This window comes from Odontesthes bonariensis, chromosome 1 (assembly GCF_027942865.1).
Source record: "Odontesthes bonariensis isolate fOdoBon6 chromosome 1, fOdoBon6.hap1, whole genome shotgun sequence".
In the NCBI taxonomy this organism is placed as follows: domain Eukaryota; kingdom Metazoa; phylum Chordata; class Actinopteri; order Atheriniformes; family Atherinopsidae; genus Odontesthes; species Odontesthes bonariensis.
In genome coordinates this window covers 25,503,599-25,516,091 of record NC_134506.1, presented here as the reverse complement: position 1 = coordinate 25,516,091, position 12,493 = coordinate 25,503,599, and the positions used below count along the sequence as shown (strand labels likewise).

General features: G+C 38.7%; 1 long non-coding RNA gene across 1 annotated transcript; it reads right to left on the bottom strand.

Moving 5' to 3' along the window:
* Positions 1-2,659: 2,659 nt before the first annotated feature.
* Positions 2,660-3,773, bottom strand: LOC142385100 (uncharacterized). The gene is made up of 3 exons (XR_012770143.1): positions 3,530-3,773; positions 2,878-3,074; positions 2,660-2,733 (listed from the first exon to the last, which is right to left on the bottom strand). It is a non-coding gene; the product is annotated as an uncharacterized LOC142385100 (long non-coding RNA).
* Positions 3,774-12,493: the final 8,720 nt, after the last annotated feature.

Sequence of the window (12,493 nt, the reverse complement as noted above, 5' to 3'; positions counted from 1 at the left end):
ATCGTATGACAACAGCATTCCATCTGTATATAATAAATCATGAATAAAACATATGCCATTATCATACCAATCAGATTTAAACAGAGACTTCCTGTTGATAGTTACAACCCTGTTGTTCCATAATAAGGAATTGTGAGGGGAGAAGTTGTGAGTAAAAAGCAACTTCCCAAAATCTAATGCTTGCTTGTAGAAGCTTGACAACTTTAACGGTATCTTAGAAACTTAAAAATCACAATTAAACAAAAACTCTAGCCCTCCAACCTTATTAAAAATTTTATTGGGAATATGAAACCACATCGATTGAGGCTGGGTAATGCATTCTTTCAACCATTTAATTCTGAAAGCTGCAACAATAGACTCAAAATCTAAAGCATTCAAACCTCCATTTTTATAATCTTTAACTAATTGTGATTTGTGTATATAATGAGTTTTATTTCTCCAAGTGAACTTAAAAATGATAGCGTTGGACAACTTTATTGCCTTTGGAGAGATAAACATTGAGTGACAGGGATAAATAAGTCTTCACAGATCCTCAGCTTTGGACAGCAATATGCGACCTAGTATTGAAAGATCACGCGTTAACCAGTGATTAAAAACTGTTTGTAGTCTGGGAGAAATATTGGCATTCTCTCTATCACTGATATTTTTTGTTATTACAAAGCCAAGGCTTGGTAATGAGCACACCGTTGTGCTGAAGTAATCTCACGGTTGACACGAAACAATAACAATTTAAGATTAGTATGACGCCGTTTGGTGCTATTGTCTACCATTAGCCTACCTGTTCTCTGCCGTGAATGATTCTTCATTACCACTACACACGCGCTGTCAAGCAGACTGGACTGAAAGTCTTATAAACACCATTGTTTTAAAACTTTAGGATTACACTAATCTATGTTGGGAGTCAAGCACAAGACCAACCAAGAGCTGAATGCGCATAGTCAATATTGAAATATAGTAGTAAAAAAAAAAAAAAAAAAAAAACATTTTTCATTTCAAAATTAAGGGACATAAACAGTAGACTAACTGGTTTTATTCGATTAATTTTGCAAAATATATACTAACTGGTTTTATATGATTACTTTTGCATACATTGGTGAATGACAAAAAAAAATAATAATAATAATAAAAAAAAAAAAATATATATATATATATATATATATATATATACACACACATACACACTCACTCTCTGTTCCAGCCACTCCATCCAAGGGCAGACAGTGGAGCACGTGGAAGTTTTTAGGTACCTGGGCACCGTCTAATGTCTGTGAGAAAGACCGGAGCCACACCAAAGACAATTTTCTGTTGTTTTGCCACCTGACATTTTTGGGGGCAATCTGTCTTTACTTCTGTATGCTACAAAAAAAAAAAAAAAATTAACGCTATTTGAAATTCCACTAACCGTTAAGTATCAACAAGTGTCTAATTTATGAAAACCTGGTGCATGTGTAACCAGGGGATGTTACACAGGTCAAAACTTTGACTACGCCGGTCTCATTAAGGGTGAGGCATCACTAGGGCTGCTGTACACAAACAATTTCCCCTGCAGGTTTGAAAGAACTTGAGGACACAGTTGTTGCAAAACATATACTTTCCTTTATTTTCTTCTTCTTGTATAAAACATTCTAAATGTGCAGAGTTGCAGAGAGGGCAGGCGAGTAATAAAAGCACAGTGCTACTCTGATATTAACATGTATAGTACACATTGCGAACTTGAAGCACAGCAAACAAAGAAAACCAACACAGAAGTTAGTACATGATCTTACTGCATAGCAGTGGACTGTGTTCACAATGTAGAGGTATACATTTGAGACAGTCACTAGGGTTAGGGGCAGGGGCATAAAAAGAGAGCACGTCAGAGATGTAACAGGGAGCAAGACCGTGTAATGCTTTAAACACTGTTAGTAGAATCTTAAAGTCAATTCTATAGGAGACAGGCAGCCAATGTAGGCCTGCCAGAACAGGAGATGATGAATTATTTTTTTAAAGCATAAGTTCCCTGCACGGTATGTACAAAAAAAAAAAAAAAAACATTATATTTTTTATTACCTGGCCATTCGTCTGGGGGTGATAGGCACTGGAGACCGAATGCTTAATGTGGAGCATGTCAAAAATTCTCTCATTTAACTGTGGACAAATTATGTAAAAAAGATTATGGTTCCATGAATGATTTCATTCATGGAGAAGTATGATGAGCCACAAGTTTGTAAATGGGCCAGAATGACAACAACTGAACTGGATTGAAGGCAGTTCTACTGATGCAGACACCAACACTGTTACTGATGTAAAAATCTTCTCACCTCGTTTACGAACTCCTTCCCTTGGTCAGTTATTATTCTTTGGACCATACCGAACGTGTACATGATGTTTACAAGTGCTCGGCATACCTCTACCGCTGTCTTCGAAGGAAGAGGGGCGGCAGCAACCCACTTACTGTACAGGTCGGTCATGGACATAATGTCCTTATGTCCTCTTTCCGTTTCCTTCAGTTTCAACAAGGTCCAGCTCGATGACGGTCCAGGGATCTGTAACCAGACAAAAATGCCTCATATTTATGTCACCTACATTTTGCAGATGGATACATAAAAGTAAAACACATTGTGTAGGTTTTTTCTTGAAAGAATGCAAACCGCCTGCTTGAATTGAATAAAAACTCGCTACCTTTATGGGATGCAGGGCTGGGGCATCCGTTTGGATGGGGTCATTGAGCTGACACTTGTGGCAGCATCTCACCTTAGACAAATAATAACAACACATAGGAGACTTCTTTCCACTCACATTTTTACTGCGTGTGACGACAAAATCAGACACAATGAGGAACTAGGCATACAAGATGATATGAATAAAATTCTGAATAAAAGTAGGCTTCTTACTTACCCAGCTCTCGACGTCCTTTGCCTGGCCGTCCCAGAAATAGCCAGCAATAGTTTTATTTCTAGTACCCCTTACACCTCTGTGGTTGCCAGACCCAGGGAGATTGTGGCACTCGTTAAGGACGGCAGTTTTTTCCGCGTCACTGGTCACCACCAGCCGCATGTACTGCCGCTTTGGTCCGACATAAAATATGCGACGATCTATTAAAACAAGAAAAATTATAGCCCAACGAATTTAGACTTTTTGATAAGGCTACGTGAGGTTAAGTCCTGATCGTGAATCATCTCCTTGGCTCGCTGCCAAGTGCTAGTCAGCATCAAGTGAATTCCACACTGACATTCTGACAAAACAACAGAGTAAAACAACAAAAAAGTCTTGATCGCACATCATCTCCTTGGCTCGCTGTCGTGAACGCTGCCTTTATAAGTGCTAGTAAGCATCAAGCGACAGTTCTGACAAACATTGACATTCTGACAAAACAGAGTAAAACAACAAAATGTAATAACATGATTAATGACAGCAATAAATGCGCCTCCGCTTCCGAATAAGCGGATAGGTAGGCCTATAATTGCTGACATAAATTAAGTTTATTATTTATATCTCGAGTAAGATTGAAAAAAATGTCAAGTCGGGAATGTGATGAAATTGGGCTTACCTTTCAGTACAAAGTTTTTCGATGCGCGGCGAACCTTCCATCTTTCCTCCTTCCCCCAGAGGGGCAAAACTTGCCCCGTCTCTAAAAACGTTTTTACATTCTCATAAAAGCCTTCCATCTTCTGTCAGGAGTCAGACCTGTCAGGAGTCTGACCACAGATTCTCTCCTCCTACTCAACTAGGTCTGTGCTACTCAAATTAAGTAGCTGAGGTAAAACTGTCGTAAATACGCGCCAAATACGCGCCCGGATATCCGGAGTACTCACATCCGGTAAGCACTCACGTCGGGTCGCTACACGGCTCTCCAACTCTCTGCCAGTGTCTTGAAAAATAAACCGTAAATTGCCTCTGGTGGGTTTACGACAGTCTGGCTAGACTGTCGCCTTATTTTCTACGGAGCTCCCCCTACAGCTTTGGGGTGTATATTGCATGGTAAACAAACCCCGTATTACTGAAAGTTGCATAGCGCCCCTTTAATCTTGTTGTCAATCTAGAAGCATCAATTAACCTAACCTAACATACATGTTTTGAACTGTGGAGGGGGGGGGGGCTGATTACAAAAAGAGAACACATTCTGTACATGCATGGAGAGAAAATGCAAACACACAGAAAGGCCCTTGCCAAAATTCGAACTGGGAACTGAGAGCGCTCACACCTGGTCTCAATCAAATTAAGAGCAGTAAAACTGAGACACACTCTTTTCCTCTGAAAAGCAAGAAGAGACACCATGATCTGGTTAATGGTGAGAGAATGGTCTTTAATGGAACTGGCATGAGACAGATTTAATGCAGTGACTTAATGCTGAGGTCTCTCACCTCCCCCTGAGGCTCTGGGGGGAGCTACCATTATGTGATCAAAAACCCCCGTCACCAGAGGAGCTAGCTGGAGACCATGTATAATGAAGATGTGCAAGGATAAAACAGTGTAGTTTAATCTGCTACTAATCATTATTTACATCACTAACTTATATGGCAAATATAGAAACACATTGTCATAGGAAGATCTGTTTTTTTCTTTTTTTTTTATAGAGTAAAATTTTTTTTGCAAAGCCTTTAAAACTTCTGAAGTTTGACATTAAAGGTCCGTTTTCACATTTGTATGACAAAGAGGGAATGCTCAATATGGTTTTATTATAACCAGGAAATACGACCATATTAGTCCAGTGCTCAGGTCTCTGCACTGGCTTCCTGTCGCTCAGAGAATAGACTTTAAAACAGCTCTGCTCGTGTACAAGTCTCTTCATGGTCAAGCGCCAAAGTACATGTCTGACATGTTAGAGCCATATGAACCAACTGGGTCTCTGAGAACCTCAGGGAGGGGTCTCCTGCTGGTGCCCAGAGTCAGGACTAAACAAGGTGAGGCTGCGTTTCAGTTTTATTCTCCTAAAATCTGGAACAGTCTTCCAGAAGATGTGAGACAGGCCTCAACTCTGACAATGTTTAAATCCAGGCTGAACAGTTCTATTTAGCTGTGCATATGACACCTGAAAGTATTTTATCTGCACTCTTCACTTTTAAATGAATGAATTAATGATTATTGTTTATATTTTTCTTTTTCCCTCTCTTCTTTGATTGCTTTTAACTGTGTTTTAATTTCTATCTTTTAAATGCCTTTGTCTTTATGTAAAGCACATTGAGTTGCCTGTTGTATGAAATGCGCTATATAAATAAAGATGCCTTGCCTTGCCTTGCCTATTACCGGGAAACCATTCACGATCTGCAGGGTTCCCACATTTTTACAGAAACAAAGAAAAAAATGTCCATGGCTTTTAAAGGATTAAAAATTCTGATCAATTCTTCACCTTTAGAAGCAGAACAGAAGTGTACTTTGGATGATTATTAAATTTTACTGTATACAAAACAAGCTGTTCTTGTATGCAATGTGGCCAAACAATTGCAAATAAGTAAATAATAACCTTTAAAATCTGCTGATTACAAATTTGGATTTCTCTGCACGATATCTCTCTGTTGTCTCATTTCTGTTTCAGTCAGGCAAAGGAGGTTTAAGTCTCCAGTTCATCTGGAGTTCAAATAGAGTATAAGGGATTGCTCACCCTGTCTGTGTCTGTGAGGTGTCTTGTAAGTAGCAGCTAGGGAGGAATCCTTTCAATTAGAGTGATTTATGAGAGACCTTATTGAGCTTATTACGCATGGGCTAAGACTGGGAGTTTTCTGCACTGTACAGAGGGTCATTTATGTGTTGATAACATAAAGAAAAATTGGAAGCATTGGAATGGCATCAAATCTCATCCCAACGGTCATCCATCTACGATAACTTGCACTCCATTAGTCATAATGAAGTCTGTCAAGCCGCCAATTTTCTCCCCATTTTCAGTTGTATGACACTGGCAACAAAAAATGAGCAAGATTATTTTCAAACACAGCAATCGTTGCTTTTTATGTCACAGAAGGTGGACATTATTATGCTCTCTTGTTTTGTTTTAGATTTGCAAATATTGCTGATTTTTTTCACACACTACCTGCCTCCTCTCAGGAAAGTCTAATGGAGGCACAAATAATGTGTCTGTCGTGCAAAGAAAACTTTTAAACAATATTATGCAGATCTTCTTATGCAATTCACCAAAACATTTAACTGTATTACCCCAACTTTGTAAAGATGCGAAAAACAGCTCTTTAGCACAGTTAAAAGGTATAAACACGTGCTATTTTTCCCTTGTCTAGCACAAAAGGCTTCTGGGGAAAAGTTTAACTGTAACTGTGTAATTTGGAAAGTCAAGAAAAATGTACTATTAACACAAGGAGCTCCAGAGCTATCATGTTTAAGCAAAAATAAAGAGCATTAGAATATGTTTTTTGGCATAATGCATTGTGTCTATGTGCCAGGAGTGACTGATATTGCATTTACTCCATTCCACATGATAATCCGAAATGCGTTACCACTCCTCAGATCGTAAGCAATTGTGATAATGAATAAAATGTAATCTAATTTATCCAAGGTTTAAATAAGGTAACAGGAGAAGGAGCATATTAAGAGAAACCAGTGGAGGGTGGAAATTAAGAGCTGGTCTCTTATCCCATTACAACCATGCTGCCATCCAATGTGTTGACTATGCGATACGGTTTTGGAAAATCTGTCCAATTAAAGCAATGAGTTAATGGGTGTTTTGGCAAAGGCGCATAACAGAAAACAGTGGCGGGATCTCAAGAGCCGTCTGAAACTGCCTTAGTATAAGCTGATTGCAAACACCAAAGTTTGACGCTCCGCTTAATAGAACTTGTTAAGCAAGCGTGCAAAATCATTAGCGATAAAATAAATTCTATCTGACAGCCTTTATTGAGGTTGTCGTTTGGAGATGTGGAATCTATGCTCTTGTTCTTTCACAACAGAAAAGGCAGTTCATTTCCTGTCTACACGGATGAGCTGCCCAATTTTACGCCAGCCTTTGAAGGTAATTTTACATTGCCAAGGCCCCTCTGATTTCAACTTTGAAGACATTATTTACAGAGAAAAGGAGAAAGGGTGGCTCTATCAAAATACTCCTTGCCCCAGGTAATTATCCACTAGTCTTAGTCCAACCCCATTGTTGAAATGTGCTCATGTTTATGCACGTGAGCAGGATTACACATTCAAACAGTCGGACCACCATTTCACATCCTCACTGTGTAATTATGGAAGGATTAGACCACGTTCAAAATGCAAAGACTCTCCTCATTTTGAACCATATCCTGTTCCAAATAATACTGCCACATGAATGTGTGTCCTCGTCTTATCACTGGTTCTTTCATTTGCCAAATAAACAACAAGGTGTAGAAGGAGGAAAGACCCTGAAATGAGGAGACGATACTTTCTAATTCAAATCCATGGAGCTTCATGGTGTTAAAGTCATACTGGCCTGTAGGCAATGAGAGAAAAGACATGGTGAATTAATTAGGCTGGCAAAGAGAGAGGAGCCCTGTGTCGACCCTCTGTGGTTTCCAGTGGTACCCCCCCTCATCCGCCGCCGCCGCCGCCTGTCAGACAGCAACACAATCAGCAGCGTCACAAATTGAGAAATTCCAGTACACATTCTGTCCTTTGTTGCTGGCATCAAGCAATGCACTAAACTTCAAGTGGAAATCAAATATTCTCTTCATTTTCACAATGTGACTGTTGGTTTTACTTATTTTAATTTCTGTTTTAACATTAATAGCTTTAATTCAACTGTACGCACCAATATGTTTAGCAAACTATCCAAACTGCTGTCTTTGACTACTATACTGCTCAGTGGCGGCACTGTTTCTACTAAACTCTTTTCAACCAAGGGTTATTGCTTCAGACAGGTTTAGCAATAAATCGATTTCATCTATTAAATCGAATTTGTAGTTTAGGACTTTTTTTTTTCCTTCTTCTTCTGTCTTAAAGGGAAATTGATTCTCTCTGTCTTCTTTCAGTTCTACTGCTGCTACTGTCCCTGGGCTCCAGTTCTGGCCTCACTCTCCTGCCTGTTTTTCCCACAAAGACAGACGAAACAACATGGCTGAAAAATTGAAAATGAAAGATTCATAAAATTCATCTCATTGATGCCTATGATGGACTGCAATGGTAAAGCTCATCTCAACATCCAAGTCATTTTTAAACTTTAAATTGAACAATGAGGGGTTCCAATTCTGAAATCCCTACGCTTTCCCCATAGGAGAGAGCAGGGTGGGGTTGACTATCTGGGGCCACATGATGGACAGCCAGGGTGAAACGACCACTTTGCATTGAGTATAGGTTCCAAGAGGCGAGCTGGGACCATGGAGTTAGGGGACAGGAACCCCTTAAACAGCCTGCATTGGCACTCAGACATAAAGTCTAATGAGGCCTCAGAGAGAGCAGGCCACCGGGTGTACGGTCGGCAGTCCTTTGGTGGATGGTGAGGCCCAGGAGGGTGGTTTGACTGCAGGGAGCCTGTCTAAATGGCAAGAGTTACATTCTACTCAGGCGCAGGCAAAAGTTTGCTGTGGTGAACGGTGGAAAACACCAGAGGCCCAAGAAGAAGCAGACATAAGCACGCCTTAGGAGACTCCCACCAAAGTTTCAGTAAGAGCAAGGTCCACCCACACTTCCTCGCAACCCCCAGTGTTTTAGGCACAGACTGAACTGCAAGTTTGATGATAAATGTGTTTCGCAAATAGGAGGACTTTTAAATGTTTTTAATACCACCTAATCTGTTAACTAATTATTCTGTTGAATTGATGTATTATATATTGTAAAAGAAAAAAAAAACGTCAAAAACGTTTCCAAGAGGAGGTACTCTCTTGCTTTGAAGTAAGTTTGAAAGTGCACTGTGTCACTGTCAGGGATCTGTACATTTTCCAAGACATATATTCAAACTTGGGAAATGAGGTCCCTGGAAATTGGGGCAATGAAGTTAGTAGAAAGCTTGCTGAAAAGTGTGTTCTCTATGGCAGGGTGTGCCTTTCCTCTCTTTTCTTTCTTTTTTTTCTTCTCCCTAAACAAGTATCGTTTCATGGCTTGTGTTTGTAAAGGTGCTTTTCATTCTTTCTATATTGCATGGCATACCAGTTTAGTTCTCTAGAAAACCCAGTTAAACAGCAGATTTTTACCACAGGTTGAGGCACTCAACATCAGCAGAGAAACAGGGGGGAAAAAACAAACACAAATTTCCAAGGTGAATATCAGGTTTAAAAAAAAGAAAAAGAGAACATTAAATTAACGATCTACAGAAAAAAAAGATGTTGTTCATCTGCATGGGATAAAAGAGCGGTAGAGTGATTTCAATGAGCTACTACATGAAGTCTGTCATTATGCGGTCTCATATCTTGAATGTAGAGTAGGTGCTTCCACATCCAAGTAGTTTTCCACTGCCACACGTTTTTCTTTTTTATCAGTCATGTAGCTATGCAACCAGCTAGTAGCTCAAAGTTAGCTGTGTAGCAACAACTCTACACTATGTTCCTGTATAATTTACCTGTCCTAATTTACATGACATGAAAATGTCTTGATCACCACTACATGCGTCAGGGAATTTTGCTGAAGGCAATGCCTGGTCTTCTTACAACCAGTGACCATGCCGTGTGGCATCTCTCTATTAACCTTTGCTTCCTTTGTTTTGCTTTCAAGCTGCAAAACAGAAAAATTGTAATTTAGCCTTATTCTAATGGAATAGCCTGAAAGTAACTGATAACTAACTTTCCAAAAAAAGTCATGGGTTGATCATTGCCAACAAAGGGGGAAGGGGGTGTGCAAATATCTGTCGATTTCGACTGCTCTAGTTATCATTGCATCTTTAAAACCCTTTGATGCGCAACATGGGTCAAAAGTGACCCGGCTGAGTTTTAATTTTCCATATCTTTGTAATAAATTAACTTAATCATTCAATATTCAAGGTATTCCTCAATTAACTTGTTTTTAATCATCATGCATCGTTATTTTATTTTTTCCTTTCTTACTTTTTGAATAAAAACCCTTTTTGTATCAATAAACCTCTAATGCGCAACATCGGTCAAAAATGACCCGCATTAATTTTCTATGTTACTTAATGTATGGCTGAAGGTTTCTATGATATATCTCTGAAACAAATTAATCATTAATCATTTTCTATTCCAAGTATGCAGTAAATATCTTATTTTTTTTCAGCACAAATCTTTATTTTTATTTTCTTCTCTTACTTTATGAAGAAGCACAGCTTTTGTTTTGCTACATCCAGTTTACACACATGGGTCAGACAGGACCCGCATGCATTTACCATTTCACAGCTCAGCACAGCTCCCATCACACATCTAAGTACAGTAAGTTTTGTTTTTCAATTGTACTAATATTACTTTAGAGATTTCTTGATGACAGTAGTGAAAGATAACATTACATTACATAATATGATGATTAGGTTTAGGTTACCTTGAGAGTGAGTACATTACTTCTCAGAAAGTTACAAATAATTATTATTAGCTAGCTGTTGACATATTCTATTTTAGTTAGGGTTAGGGTAGGGTTATCTGTGTTATCTGTTATCATGGTTCTGTTATTTCCTGTCTTGGTTCTGTTATTTAGTTCCTGTTTTATTTTTGTAGTGGTTGTCCTCTTGTGTTCTGTTCCATATTCACTTCCTGTCTTTGTCTTTTTCCTGCTCGTTTTTGATTGCTCACACCTCTGCCTTGTTGTATTGTTTGTTCATCCCTGCCTCCTAGTTTTTTCCCCACCAATCCATGTTCTGCTCACTCCCCTCACCTGAGCTTCTCCTCCCTCTCTTCACCTGTTCTTCTTCCCCTTTGTATTTAAGTTATTTATTTTGTTGTTGCGTCATTAGTCTTCCAAAGTAAGTCTTGCCGTTCTGGTCTTTGTCTGGTAGTTGGATTTGTCTTGTAGTCGTCATAGGCATAGGCATAGGCATAGTCATAGTCATAGTCATGTTTTCCCTATTTGCCTTGTTCTTCCATTTTCTGTTTTTGGATCTTGCCTATAACCCTTTTTGGTTATATTAAAGACGTTTTGTTCAGCCTGCAGTGTCTGCATGTGGGTCCACCTGCTTTGCCACCCCAAAAACCTGACAGTATGTGTGTGTGAAAAAATGACAAACATGTTGCAAATACTAAATAAGTGTTTGGCCCACTCACTGCTAAAGTAACTACTTGAAAAGAGTTAAATAGTATTAAGGTACTTTATTTTATGTCACACTTGGATGAATGGGTAATTTTTGACCCATGTGTGTAAATTCGATGTAGTAATATAAAAACTACTTTTGCTTATAAAGTATGAAAGTAAAAATGAAAATAATGATCAGTGGTGATCAAAAACAAGATATTTAAAGAATACTTGGAATATTCAATCATAAATTAAATTGATTTCAAAAGATAGAACAAAGAGAAACTCAGCCAGCATGACATAACCTGGGAAATGAATGCGGGTCATTTTTGACCCAAGTTGTGTATTAGAGGGGGTGTGCATATATTGCGCATCAAAGGGTTAAAAATCTACAATTAGACAGCTTCCACATGACAGTCTTTGACAAAAAGAAATAAACAAAATATCAAATAGATTAAAAATGATAGACCATAGTAACAATAGTATAAGGTTTCTGGTACTTTTTTTTATTTCAGTATATTTTTATATATATATATAACAAAATTAAATCTTTTCAATGAAATAGACCAGTGCAGCAAGATGTTTAAGCCTTGTGTCAACATTTTAATAAAACATATTCTTTTGTTTTCTTGCTTTGAGGGTGTTATCTAAAAATATCATGTAAATTACATGATGTATTTTTGGATAAAAGTTTATCACATCAGATAAAATTGTCAGATAGCTTTACTCGCACTTTCAGCCAACCTAAACACTAGATTCACCAGGACACATTCAAACATGAGTTACTTAAAAGGCATTCAAACCCAAAAACTTTACCAGTTGTAACCAAATAGCACTATACATGTACAGCGTTACCAAACCTTTTTTTATTATTGATTTTTTTTTTCTTTTTTTTGCCAGTGCAACAAACTCAGGCATCGGTTCTATGGTTCTCTTCGCTTTAATCAGGAAGATGTCCTGCTGCAAAACGCTTTAATGCCTGCAGGCTTGCAATAATACAGCTAAGGGAGCCCTCCGGCACTCTGGTGAGATGGAGGTTGAGAGAGCAGACCCAAGTCATTCCTACAATAAGGAAGAGTCGCACCAGAGACAAAAACAATAACTCCACATCCTCAGCAATGGTGCCCCCCATGCACCCAAATGCAGAAAAATGACAGGAGGTGACGTTCCCTGCTGCATTACTTTTGAGTTACGGAGGTGATTTGCAATTCAAAGAGTCTAAGGAGTGCTGACCACAACACTAACGCCTCCACAAGCCCGCTGAGGCAAATAACACTGGGGGCAATTTGCAGCTCCTTTTGCTTGGAAACACACTTTTAGGCCAAGTCATGTAAAATAAAAATATGATAAATACCAAAACTAATGAGGCCAAATTTTGTTTTCTGAACTAAAAACAGAGGTGGCGTTGGGAGTTAACTTAATGTCAAGGCCACCCTTTCTT